Source organism: Pinus tabuliformis, chromosome X (genome assembly GCF_031772625.1).
Source record: "Pinus tabuliformis cultivar Carrire ecotype Pingquan chromosome X, CPIR1, whole genome shotgun sequence".
Taxonomy (NCBI): Eukaryota; Viridiplantae; Streptophyta; class Pinopsida; order Pinales; family Pinaceae; genus Pinus; species Pinus tabuliformis.
The window spans coordinates 1,040,704,386-1,040,718,030 of record NC_142308.1 but is presented as its reverse complement, the minus strand read 5'-3'; positions in this window follow the sequence as shown (position 1 = coordinate 1,040,718,030).

Here is a 13,645-nt window from a genome sequence, read left to right as displayed (position 1 = left end):
CTCAATCAGCCACAACCAAGTATACTGATAAAATCCACCAGTCCCTCAAAAAAACCAAGCTAGCCATGAATGCCAGAAAAACAAAAAAAAGCCTATCTACCAAAATGGATGGAAATTTTTCCAGCCTAGCCACTGAGGCTAACATTACAGAACACCAGCCAACCAACCTGGCATTTTTTATTCAAGTCCAAGGGAACGACAGAGTTCAGGTGTCTGCCTGCACCGTGCAAATGCAAGAACAAGCTTGCATAAGTCATCTTTATCAAACTCTGACGCAATTCCAAAAGTAGCTAGAAGTTGCAAGAAGGCCTGGGCCTCCAACGTTCCATTGGCAACATCTCCTTCAAGGTTTATCTTCGACTTCCATTCATGTGCAATACTTTTGGCTTGCTCCTTTATATGAGATTTATATGCAATATTAATTCAATAATTAAAAAAAATATAGACTTAAGCACCCTAAATAAACTCATTTATGCTACATATCTGCACCTTAGAATCTCATTTATGCTACATATCTGCATCTTATGTACATTTTCCCATTCCCATATCGGAATTGTTCCTCAATTTATGCCTTACGGCCTTTCCTTTGCAACATTTGGTGCAAATGCTAGTTAAAACATTTTAAAATAATATTTAAGTGATACAATCAATTTCATCAAAATTATTTAAAAATATGTCAAGCACTAAAAAAACCTAAATAATATATATATATAAAACTAACTTTAAAACTCTTAGTAAATACCAAACTTGTGATGACCACATCTTTACGTTTAATTCATCAATGAGATTCTTTTTGAACTTAGTCTTCACATTTATTGTGACTCTCCATCCAGAGACGTGTTGAGGACGCAAGTAACTTTTACCATATCCTTTACAACGCATATTCATAGTAAACTGGGTCTCAATCTATAGATAAATTGTTCCTTAACGCATGTACGCAAAATTCACAGTCGTCAATCATACATTTTTGTTTTTTTGTAATTTTTATTTGAAAAAATTAATAATTTTTTTTTTTAATTTAAAATTAATTAAAAATCACAATTCGTTAAGCTTAAAATTATAATTTTACATCAAATTTAAATTAGAAAAGTCAAGTCATCAACTACATAATGATTCTATATCTCACCACTCACATTATAACTCATCTTGTAAGTGTCATCAATTATTCCATATCTCATCACTCACTTTGTAAGTAATCTGCTTGCATCTAGAATGATCTTGTGTAATCATCTTTTCAAAATACAGTAGGGGATAAACATATTTTAGGAAAAGAATAAAGAAAGTTTTTTTTTTTTTTATAATCTATATATATATTTTTTTATAAAATCAGTATAAATCTATTTTCATTACATATCTAATATGAATTGATAGACATGCAACTTTTTTTAGACTGCAAAATACAATAGGTTATTTTTTATTGTTTAAATTGTATTTTTAAATGTTAAATAGAGTATATATATAGAATCAAATAAATCTTGAAATAGTTTTTTTTACATTATAAAATTTAAATATCTCATTCCCACATTTTTTACCTTGTATTTTTCTTTTTTTAATTATAACCAACATTATTTTTTATTTATAACATATTTTTTATTTTCTATTTTTAAACTCACACCTCCCCTCCTATTAAATTGTAAAATAAATATCTCAACTTAATAATAATATATTATTATTTAAATCTTATAATAATACATTACTATTTAAATCCTATCTTAAATTTAAAAATAAAATTATTATGTTAAAAATTTTAAAACCTATAAATTATATAAACATCAATGATTTTAAATTATAATTTTCACAACTCTTCAAATTATTCTTTAAATATAAAAGTAAAATCTAATATCTTAAAAGACATACTCCTAAAACACATTAATTTAAAACCAGTGACAACTTCCAAACAATCTACCTTTTTATCCACGTACTCTCAAATTCTCGGACCAAATAATCCACCTTTTTGTCCACGTATTCTCAAATTCTCGTAAGACGTGGCCCTGTCCCTTGACCGCTCCGGAGATGAGCCCGTCGTAACAGGTAACCGTACTATCATTACGGAGCTTGTTCGTTGACAATATGGTTCTCCAGCAGCCGGAGAACAATTTGTAAGGGGTATTATAATTTTTGGTTTTTTCTGTAATTTTTATTAAAATTTGGCAGAGTTTTTAAAAATGTTGCTTAATTTGTAAGATTTGAGTGTTTTATGGATTTTTTAAGGGCTGAATTCATTTATACATTAAAAAAACAACAAAAAATCACTTTTTTATTTGAAATTGTTTTGCTGGATAACTGTGGAAAAGTCTATTTTGTCTATAAGTTAGACAGAAAAATGGATAACAGGAAAATATTTTCTTTGTTGGAATTCCCAAGCGCGTGTTTTGATGGAGCTGCAAGAAATGGCTTTTGAGTTTGCAGTGTTTACATTACCATGAATAAGCACTAAGCGTTCAATATTTATTGGAATAGAAGAGAAGGCTCAAACAACAAAGCTGAAGCGATAGCCCTTTCGGGGCTCTTATTCTTGGCAAGAGCTAACCAGCCATACATTGGGTATTAAATGCCCCTATGTAGGCTGGCCATCTATGTATGTCATGGGCGCGCATCATGTAACTCCGGCGGGCACCTTTGCCTTTCCGGTAGCCGATGCGGGACCCACCATCCGCGAGCCCAGGCCCAAAACGCAGCTGACTCCAAAACCAAAACGACCTCGTGCCAAAACGCATTCGTTTCCCGTTCGAAACTCTGCAACCCGCCTTCACGAAGCTCTGCAACCCGCCTGGACGAAGCTCTGCAACCCGTCTGGACGAAGCTCTGTTCAACCGAGGAATCTGCTTCCCCTCGCAGGCTGGTTCATTCACATAATTTTTAAAGTTATACAGTATACGGATACAGATTTACAGTTTCAGGCTGGTTCATTGGCATAAACGATACGGATTTACATCTATTTTCAAAGACAAATTGAATTAACTTTTTTTTCTTTTCAAGTTTACATCTATTTTCAAAGACAAATTGAATTAAACAAATTTCAAAAATAAAAATTTCCTTCCCCATTGTTTTGAAAGTTTACATCCATTTTCTGTCCATTAGGTTTTCTGTCAAAACCCCTGAAATGTATTTCTAAGGCGCAGAAAACTGTTGGTACAACTGCTTCAGGCAGTTTAAGAATATGATGCAAAATAATTACATTCTTGTATTCATGTACAGTCAGAAATCCAGTTTCAAGTTTCCACATTTAAAAATTTCAAATTCGAGTCCAGAACCGGTTGCTCATGGCTCTGTTAAGCATGCCTTCCACAGTAATGTCGAAGGCATCTTTTGGAAGCGTCTCACTACCACTTTTTGCTGCAAAATTCATGTAAAGCAACCTCGGAATAATCTCAGCGATCTTCTTCCGCATTTTCCTTATTTTCTTCTGAGAATAGCTGTTCAAGAAGTCCTCAATTCTCAGGTCCTTTTGGCGATTCACCACTCTCTGTTCAGGGATAAAAACAGAGTAGGCCTTTGTGTTTGAAGGAATATGATAAAATTTGTCATTAAAGTTCACCCTGCTTGAATCTTGTGAAATGTCTACTTGTCGTCTCTGTCCAGGAGGTTATACAATCTTTGCGAGTACTGGCATAACCTGGACCTTGGCTTATAACATTCTGTGGCCAAATCTGGCATATAACAAGTTCAGATTACATTCCTTAGGTCACGTACTGATATATCTGGTTATTTTGATATATGCAGGCTTTGGTCATTAAGAAACCTTCCTTGCTTTTACATTATGTGAAGAATACTGGCATTTCTACATTTAACATGCATTCATCCCAACATACAAAGTGACAAGTTCCTGCCCCATAGGATTTCTCCATCCATATATAAAATTAAACACATTCGAGTTAAAGTTTGTTCTATATGCCCAAAGTCTTATCACTGATATTTGATTTTCTGTTATTTTTCAAGGATGTGCATTCAGACTTGAGGTAGCATAAAAATAATCAATTTCAATCAGGATATTTTGTCATGTTAAAGTATTCTAACATGAATATATTTTGTTGTTGTCACTATGCAGTGCTTCTAAGCCCACGGAATGGTGGAAAAGTGGACACTGTGCATTGAAGTATCATGCCGCCCCAATCCGGGTCCAGCATCTTTAAAAATTGTCCTTCACAATGGGGCAAAAAATCATGTGATTTATAGAATATGGGAAGTGCAGGGAAAGACAACCAATAACGAAGCATACTACATTACACTTGTTGCAGGTTTAAAAGAGGCAAAACACAATGGGGTGAATAGCATAACAGTGCTGACAAACTCAGATTTAATCTGTAATCACATGGAAGGCATCTACAATGTTCGTGCAGACAATTTGAAGCCCCTCTACAGAGAGGCAAAAATCTGGAGTGCTCGATTTAATTCTTTTTCGATAAAGCACGTTGCGGAGATCCATAAAATCTCTACTGATCTAATGGTTGGAGCAATCTCAAGTGTAGATGCAGGTGCCAGAGATGATTCAGGATCATCGTTCATTCCACTGGCAAACATTGATCAGCATCAATATAGGTCTCGACTATGTGTATACACCATGGTTGTCATTTTTCTTGGGATTCTCATACCGTGGTTCTTTCAGTAAAGTACTCGTTAATCTACTTTTTTTTGGTTTTGTAATATCATTCACCTTAGATGTCCAATCATGATATAACTGAATTCATGTGTCCAATTATGTACATTATATTTGAGGTGAACTAATTATTCTTAACCTACTAGTGGTTCAGCGAATATTATTGTAGCTTCGTATGAATTTAATTTTAATTTCAAGTTTCAGATGCTACCTCTTTAATAGTGTTGATTTCCACCTGGATGGATGCCATGGGAATAAATGAAAGTAACAAAAGAAGGTTATTTACATCTGGTTTGTTGCTTTTCACAACATTTAAGAAGTATAAGTCATTTCTGATGCAAACCCTAGCTATATCCATATCTATATGATGATAGGCCAAAAATAGTTGATGCGTAATCTAATGTGAGATGAAGAATTCCATACCATGAAACCCTCCTAGGAACATTGATGCATAATAATGACAAACTCTAACCTAGTATGAAGTTAATTTTCTTAGGTACATGGTTTGCCCTAGAATGATGCAATGTACGCATATATCAATGAAGCCCTACATGCCCATGATGCCTTTGAAGATGCCATAATCTTAATAAATAAAGTTAATAAATAAAGAACACAAGTGAAGAAACGCTCATCTTTCAAAATTGCCTAAAAGATTAAAAATATGGAGTCCGTAAACTTTGTCAAAATCATAATGATAAATTTTGCTTCAAAAAGCTTAATCCCCCATTTTCTTGACATTTGTTTTTCTTGACATGTCGCTTGTTCATCACACCCACACTAATCTTCCAACTAGGACACCTTTCTTACAAGCACAAGAAATGCTCTAGAGTCTAGTGTCCCATGTTTCCAACACCGGAACCAAAAACTAAGGCTTTGGAATTTGCAAGAATGACACCAACAATAACAACTACAAATTTAAAGCATAATGCCCCATAATATTGGCCATCTCGTTACCACAGGTCTAACTCAGCTAATGGCCATAGCTAATCATCTAATCAAGAACACTCACTATTGACTTTACACCAGAATCAACGGTGATGTGCGACCATAAAAAGCATGCCATAAACCATAACAGGGTTTCATGTTCCCAGGCACGCATTGGAGGAGCCAACTCAGGGTTTCATTTCAGTTGCTTCTGCATGACCCTCCACCTTTGATTTCTATCAAAGAATACAACTAATTTCCCATTGCCAGTTGGAAACCATTTGCAAAAATTGCCTAGCAGATTTTGAAAAACTGGTTGTTAGGAATGCACTGCATACATTTTTTAATATCCTGCACTTCAATTTTCTGTAGTTCCTTCTTTTCTTGGCGCAGATGAAACAACATTTAATCGTCAAAATCATGCCCTTTTAAATCCCCTACACTTCCACTCTCTGTAAGGTAAGTTATTGTATGAGACAGATTCTTCTCAAAACTGAAGGAGGGTCAACAGCTTATGTCCTTTGTACATTTCCATATGGTTGTATGCCCTGCAGAGGTTTTAGAAAATCTTGACAAAACCACCCTATTATATATTTTATCTAGTTCCATTGTTGGTTCTGTTCTGACTACAAGTTGATGCTTTGTGCTGCCTCTTGCCTTCTCTTGCCATACTTCTCCAAGATTTGAAGCCTTTCTTGCTCAAATTCCTTCTCAAAAGTTACTTCCTCTTGTAAGTGTATTAATTTTAACTCCTTTCTCCTTTTATCATGAGCTTCAATAAGCTCTTGCCTCTGTTGTTCATATTCTTCAGTATCTTTGACGCTCATTTCGACAATAGCAGTTTGCCTTGCAATCTCTTCCTCAATTCTGCCACAAAAGCATTAAAGTGGAAAACCATAACAAAAAAGAGATTAGAACTCTATGCTTTTCCAGTCTTTGAAACCTTGTACGATGAATTTCAATTATAAAGACAAGCATGTAAATTTCTATTGGTTAAAAGATTGTCTATAAAGAAAATTTAGAGATTTTGTATCTTTATGTCAGGCAGACAAGAAACAGCTAGCTACAATTGGTAAATGAAGAATCCAACAAGAATCACAGTGCTTTACAGTTAATAATGTATAATTTCTTGCAAAGCACACACGGATCAGCTCAACATAATATACATTTTGTTTCATACAACATGGGAGACCTCATATCTCTTCCAACTACTTTTATATCACCATGAGCTGTTCATGCGAATCACATTCTTAAAGCCATAAAATATATCACAGTATGATACAGGCATGCAAGATATGAGACTGATGGAAACTTCCTATACTATATCTTCCCCCGTAGAAGTGTATCCAACCTATTAAGAAAAAGAAATACTGCACATGCTACAATAGTGCAATGTAAAATTCCTATTCTAATTTCCTTTTTGGGGAGATAAAAACTGTAGGACAGTTGATGCAATCATCAATGTCATGAACAAGTATAAGAGGCCAACCTATAATGACTTATTCATATCTTTGCCCCATAGTCCCCAGGTCAATATCACTTCGAATCCCGAACTAAAGTTTCCCAAAACAAATGCTCAATATGTTAAAAAATCTACATTCCTTGCATATAAAGACAATAAACAAGAGCTGACGGCCAAAGGACACAACTGACCTAGATAAAGTATCATTAAGTAGGAAATAAATAGGGCACCCCATCCCTCTCCTTATTCTTTCATGAATATATCCTAAAATAATGATATAGTGAAATGATGAAGGCCCAACTTCTGATATCCTTATTATTGTTATGTCCTTTGTCTTTTCACTCGGAATCAACAATGCCTATCAAGTATACATATAACCCTACTGTTGTAAGATAATTATAAGACTTTGTCTGGTGAACAATGTGTTACTAAATTTCTTCTTTGCTAGAAGACTGAATTAATGCTTCTGGATGATTGGTTACTTTCCCACTCACAGATGCTTCAAGCTTGTATATGACAATCCCTAGCTATAGCTATCGTCTTGATTATGCTAGTCCGTGATGAACTGCATCAGGATGTAAGCTTAATGCAATTCACACATTCAACACTGCCTTTTCACTTATCGACACATTGGACTACACAGACATGCCATTAATGATTATTTGAAGCTTCAATGATTTGTACATGAGAACTTGACATTTCTTAACATACTTGTGCCATATTATTTCTTCAAATTGAACTCACTTTCAAGGACCGAATTCCCAAACCAGAAATACTGATCTTATCATTGTCATAAGTATATGCCAGATTTGAATCTAGTTCATTACACAGGGATCCATTCTTGATTGAAATGATTGTTGTAGAAGTTATTGTAATTAGACCACTGATAAATGTGCAAACTTCCATGTCCAGTCTTCAAAAAAATTAGGACAAAGACTCCGAGCCAATCTGAAGAATGAAATTGAAACATTCAATTATAGTTGTTTCACTCTTGAACTTGCACAGGTCGACTTAATTCTCCTTGACACTCATATATGTATAGTTAGTGAATTCTAGACACCATGGCAAAGGAGAGTGTTGCAATCACAATTTGACTACTGCAATTAGACTCAAAATCTTCATTGTCATGCAATTAGGCTTAGGCACTGCAATTTGGATCATATCAAAATCATGGACAGAATGGCAATACCAATCATCATTCCTTGTCGTTATCAAAATTATTGGCATACAACTTCTAAAGAAACCCAAGGCTGATAATGGGTCTTAATACCACAATCTCTGTTCTTAAATTCAAAACTATGAGGACATACCTTAATTGCAAGGCTGCGATACTTACTAACTTCTTCGCAGGGATAAGACAATACTTAGTCCATTTTAAGAGAGGGAGAATATGAATTCACATAGGGACTTTCAATTGTCTAGGAGGCTCAAGGAAGATTAATAGTTGTTGAGATTATATCATCTTAGAAAGGAAGAGAATGCATATATTTGTTGATGGCAAACAATTTTAATAATTTGTCTCTAAAATTGAGTGTTTGGCTAGTTAAATACTTGTTGTTTCTTCTGTAATAACATAAATCTGTTAAAGGGAGAGGTTATGTTTCTTATTTCTTTTTGTTTGTATTTCTTACCAGTAGTTTTCTCAGTTTTGTTTGTGATGTTGGACAAATTATATGATCCAAAACAATTCATTTGCACTGAGATAATATCAACTTTATTTCACATAACTAGATGTAGCAAGTAACTATGCAATCACTTATTGTTGTTAGCTTCAGCCTAAAGGCCCTGGAATTGTTCCAACTGCTCCATATGCCTCTACTATGGATTTGAATATGACCAACATGTGATTTGACCACTAATGGTTACTTGCTTTCCTACAAATCAGAAAACTATTATTGTTATGGTATAAAACACTCACTATTGACTTTACACCAGAATCAACGGTGATGTGCGACCATAAAAATCATGCCATAAACCATAACAGGGAAGTACATCATCACCATAGTTATTCATCAAAGTGTAACGAAGAAAGATGTAACAAAATACCATGCTTATTAACATATACACAGCAACTACAAGAATCCTGATGGAACATAGTAGGTTATCAAACATTTAGAACATTGCTCCATTCAATATCCACACAATATGGCAAGAACCCTTCAATAGCATGCCAAAACTAAACAATGTTCCCACTTGTAACAACCCAAAACTAGCAACAACCCTAAACTGTTCAGAGCTCAAGTACTTGTACACCCTACCTGCTCAATGGCAATTTAGGTAACCTTTACAACATTCCGTTACCCTCATGTACATGCATCTTTCACATCCAAACTAGTAAGTAAAGCAGAGTCTTTTACAAAGAAACGTTACAATGAGTTCGAAGCTCTCTTAAAACTTCAAAGTTTAAAATGAATATCACTTTACATTTGACCAAGTGAAATAATATATCTAAAACTTTACATTAAAATCACACAGTGTAAGACTGTTGGATAGTATTTATATCAAGACCCTTCAGCTTGACCACAGACTCCACATGCCCCTTCAATGTATTCAACTCCCTAAGCCTGTCATCAGAAAAGGCAAATCATGAGAACCAATGTGAAAAAAAATGCAACTGAGGAAATTCATCTAAACAAAATATGAAAATATTGACCTGGCAACTTCAGCACGCCTCTTTGCTTGTTCAGCAATTTCTGACAACTCTCGGTAGCTGCTCTTCTCATTGAATAAATGTGTTTCAGGTGGATGAAGACCGTGTAATGTACGCTGAGCATGAGCCCATTGTGCTTCACGCTCCTCTTTACCATAGTCTTTCTTAGATGTGAAGGCAGTCTGCAGGCAAGAGATAAAAAACAGTGAACACATGACATTAGAACAGTTTGTGCCAATTAACACCCAGGAGATTCAAATAATTCCATGGAGCATTAGAAGATAAAAGCAACATGTAAAGGCATACATACCTTGCGTTCAATAAGATTATCCCAAGCCTTCCCACTCAGGGCATAACGAACAGCGAACTTAAAGACATCCAAAGGAAAATAGAACACTAGACTATATAGCCAAATTACTCCTGCCCAACCCCAACCAATAGGTTTGATGTTTGCAAAGCTAAAGTCTGCATAAACTGCAAGGAATGTTGCAATCTACAGGCAGAGGATAGAAACAAGATAGTGGTCAGTTACTTTTGCAGCTTCTTAGAGAAATCTACAGCTTCCAACAAAATAACAAGACACAGAAAGAAATTATGGTTATGCCCAAACTAACCAGTTGGGCAATAACAAATGCAGTCATAAGCAGAAGCCCAGGTCGTTCTACAAATGACCAGCTGCGAGATCTTGTCACAAAAATGAGAGCTTGGCTCACAATACTGACTTGTAAGTATAGCGCAGTTGTTTCCTCATGGGGAGAATTCCTGATAGACCTTACTCCAAACTTGTCCTGTATGATAATAAGTTAAACATTCAATGGGCTGCCCACAAATCAACTTTCATTTTCAGTGAAACCATAAGATAATTAACTTATCAAGTGGAGAGATACAATAGCCTACCGAAAAGAAATCAGTCTTGTGCATAGCCCAAAAAAATATCACCGTCATTACTGCAAGGTATGTTCCCAAAACAACCCCAGTTGCAAAAATTTCCTTCAATTTCCAGCTATCAGGCTGAGGGGATGGCTTCACGCGATCCTTAGAAATGGTCATAATTGTACCTGGTAAGGGGGTAAAGGGGATACCAGCGAACAATATTAGCTTGAATTGATACTTCATGTTCTTTTAGTACTAGTATTGAGCATTCATGTTTTTTGAAGAGGGATTAGAGCTAACCGTCGTTCAGAATAGCTATGATCAAAACCATGAATGGAGAAAAGTCGAATTGCCATATCAAGGCAATAAGGAGGAAACCCAACTGCAACCATGGAAGAACAAAATTTTAGGACCAGAGTAATCACAACAGCTTAGAAAAGGTTTCATTTTCTAATTCTCTATTTTATTTTTAACTAGAGATATCTTAGTACTTACCACAATACGAATAGTGATTGACACAGCATATATCTGTGGGCATACAGACCAGTTATTAGTTCTCGTGTGAGAGGTAAACATGTGCGTAAGCAAACCAAAAATACCATGCTACATACCGTGTAATTCTTCATTCTCTGAAAGATTGCCCGACTTGTTAAAACAACACTAATAATAACACTCAGCCCTGGCTCAGTAAGCACAATATCAGACGCACTTCTAGCTGCATCAGTTGCATCTGCCACTGATTTTCTGCATTGTCAATACTTTTTTTCAGTTAGAATTGAATATATTTTATAAAGCTAAGACATGCTATTAACGATTAAAAGCACGAATTCCCGAAAGATAAACCCAAACATAATGATGCAAATTCTTTAACGAAGCATTTTTCTGAAAGGTAACAGCAAATAACAGAGATCCCATGACACACTCAAACAACAAAAATTTCTAGATGCAGAGTACAACCTTCCAGCCCCTCTTATCTAAACCTAACAGAAAATGCTACAAAACCAAAATGCAGTCCATCTCAAAACCCCAATAAGGATTCTTTTTTCTTAATCCTTCTAATAAAAGAAAATCAGTTACTTCCAATAAACTAAAATAATCTCCAAAAGCTGAACAGTGACTATCTAACGTAAACATAACAGAAACTACGGTTGAAGTGGAACATCAATCTACCAAGCGAGCAGGTATTATTGCTTTCAGAAAACCTGTAAAAGCTGACCAGTAAAGGCTTACAAAAGCTAACTAAAAGCAATCATCACCATTTTGGTCCTTACAAGTTACACCAGAAATTGGCAAAAGAATGTCTAGTTTAGAGAGTTTGAGGGCAAGCTGCTGTTCGAACTCCACAATTTTCAATCATTTCCAGACACCAATTTTCACCAATTTTCATTGAAATTCATTTTGTATTGAAGCAACATGCCAAAATAACATCTACAATAATGAGCCAGCCTGATATATAAGAGTTCCAATTCTGCCTTTATGTACAATACACTATACTGTTATCCAAAAAGGATGTATCAAGCTTATAGTAGCAAAAAGGCAAATAACCTTTTCCTGGAGTTTGTTAGAGTTCAGCCAACATTTACACTGAGATTTTATATGCTTTGAGTTCAACAAAAAGATTTCAATAGCTCAATACAATAACCATACAAAATTGAAATTAGATAATGTTGTACATATCCAAAAACATTTTCAACCCATCATGCACACAACATGTTCTTGGATTAGGAGATCCCTTTATAGGGTTATGCCCATATTATATCCATGAATACTCATTAGCTCGAATATTTGTCATCTTGCCATTGATTGCTGGCACTTTGATTGTTCTCTTCACCCGCTATTTCCTGTATAGAGTGCAAGCGGCGATACAATCCGACTGGTTGTACAATAGGGGGCATCACCCTAGGGTGTGGAACCAAAATGTTATGGGTTGAAGTAGGCTGCCCAATGAATGAATTTGGTGCCATTGGTGGAAACAACCAGGGGGTTCGATGATCAAACGGGAGAGGTGGACGTGGTGAATCAAATGGAAAATGAATCAATGAACCCCCCATATTTGGATCCACATTATTCTCATGAAATAAACGAACTTGGCAACTTGAAGTATTATGAGATGTGGATTCTTCAGCTGTAACAAAAAAGAAAAAAACACGTTGTTATGCAATCGCATTGAAGGCAATGAAGATAATGATATTTTGAATTTCACATTAAATGGTACATCAATTAATATTTCCATACCAGTATTTTGCAAAATAGAACCTTGTACCCTTCTAGATGTGTGGTCCAGATTGATTTCTTTTGTAGAAGAAATCTCCAATTGTTCATTCATGCTTCTTTTCCTTCCACGACACCGTCCAACCTTTAGAAACGGTGGTCCATATTTTCTTGATTTCAACGCAGGAACACTTTGCCCCCCTTTTTTGTTGGGCTCAAGAAACTATGTCGCCTCTTGGTAGTGACCTTGGATGGAGTTACAACATCAAATTTCTTATTATTGTACTCTTGGCTTACATTTTTTACCAATTGATTTAGTGCATATGCCTGCTCCAAAGATTTGTGTGTTATTTGTAATAAACCCCTCAATCTCTTATGAGTTGATGACATCACAAGTTTAATTTCCTCATCGATTGTTAGGGCGCTATCTTGCCTTACAATGGTTGAATCAGTGGAAGGAGAAGCTGGAAGGTTCATTTCAATTTCTGGGCTCATTGCAAACGATTCATTTAAATCAAGTAAATATTCAGGTCTTTCTGTAATAGACCTATAGACATTAGGCAATTCATTGCCCCTTGAAACCTTGCTAGTCACTACCATCTCAACTTTTAGAATATGCTTGCAAATATTTCCATTTAGGGCCCATTTGCAATTACAAAAGTGTAGGTTCTGCCCTTTATAGATGACATGATACCATGTATCACGAGTTGTCGTAGTTTGGCTACGAACCAAATACTCACTTTCCTTGTTTCCATCAGCCATACAATCTTCATCTGGGATATTCTTTGCTTTGCACTTACTTAAATTTATTTGTTGCTCAATTTTTGAAGCTCGGACAAAACCAGCATTTTTTAGACGTTGCATGTGAATGTAATACAACTCAACCTTTTTTAATAATAGGTGCAACAGCCAATCCACCCTTCTATGG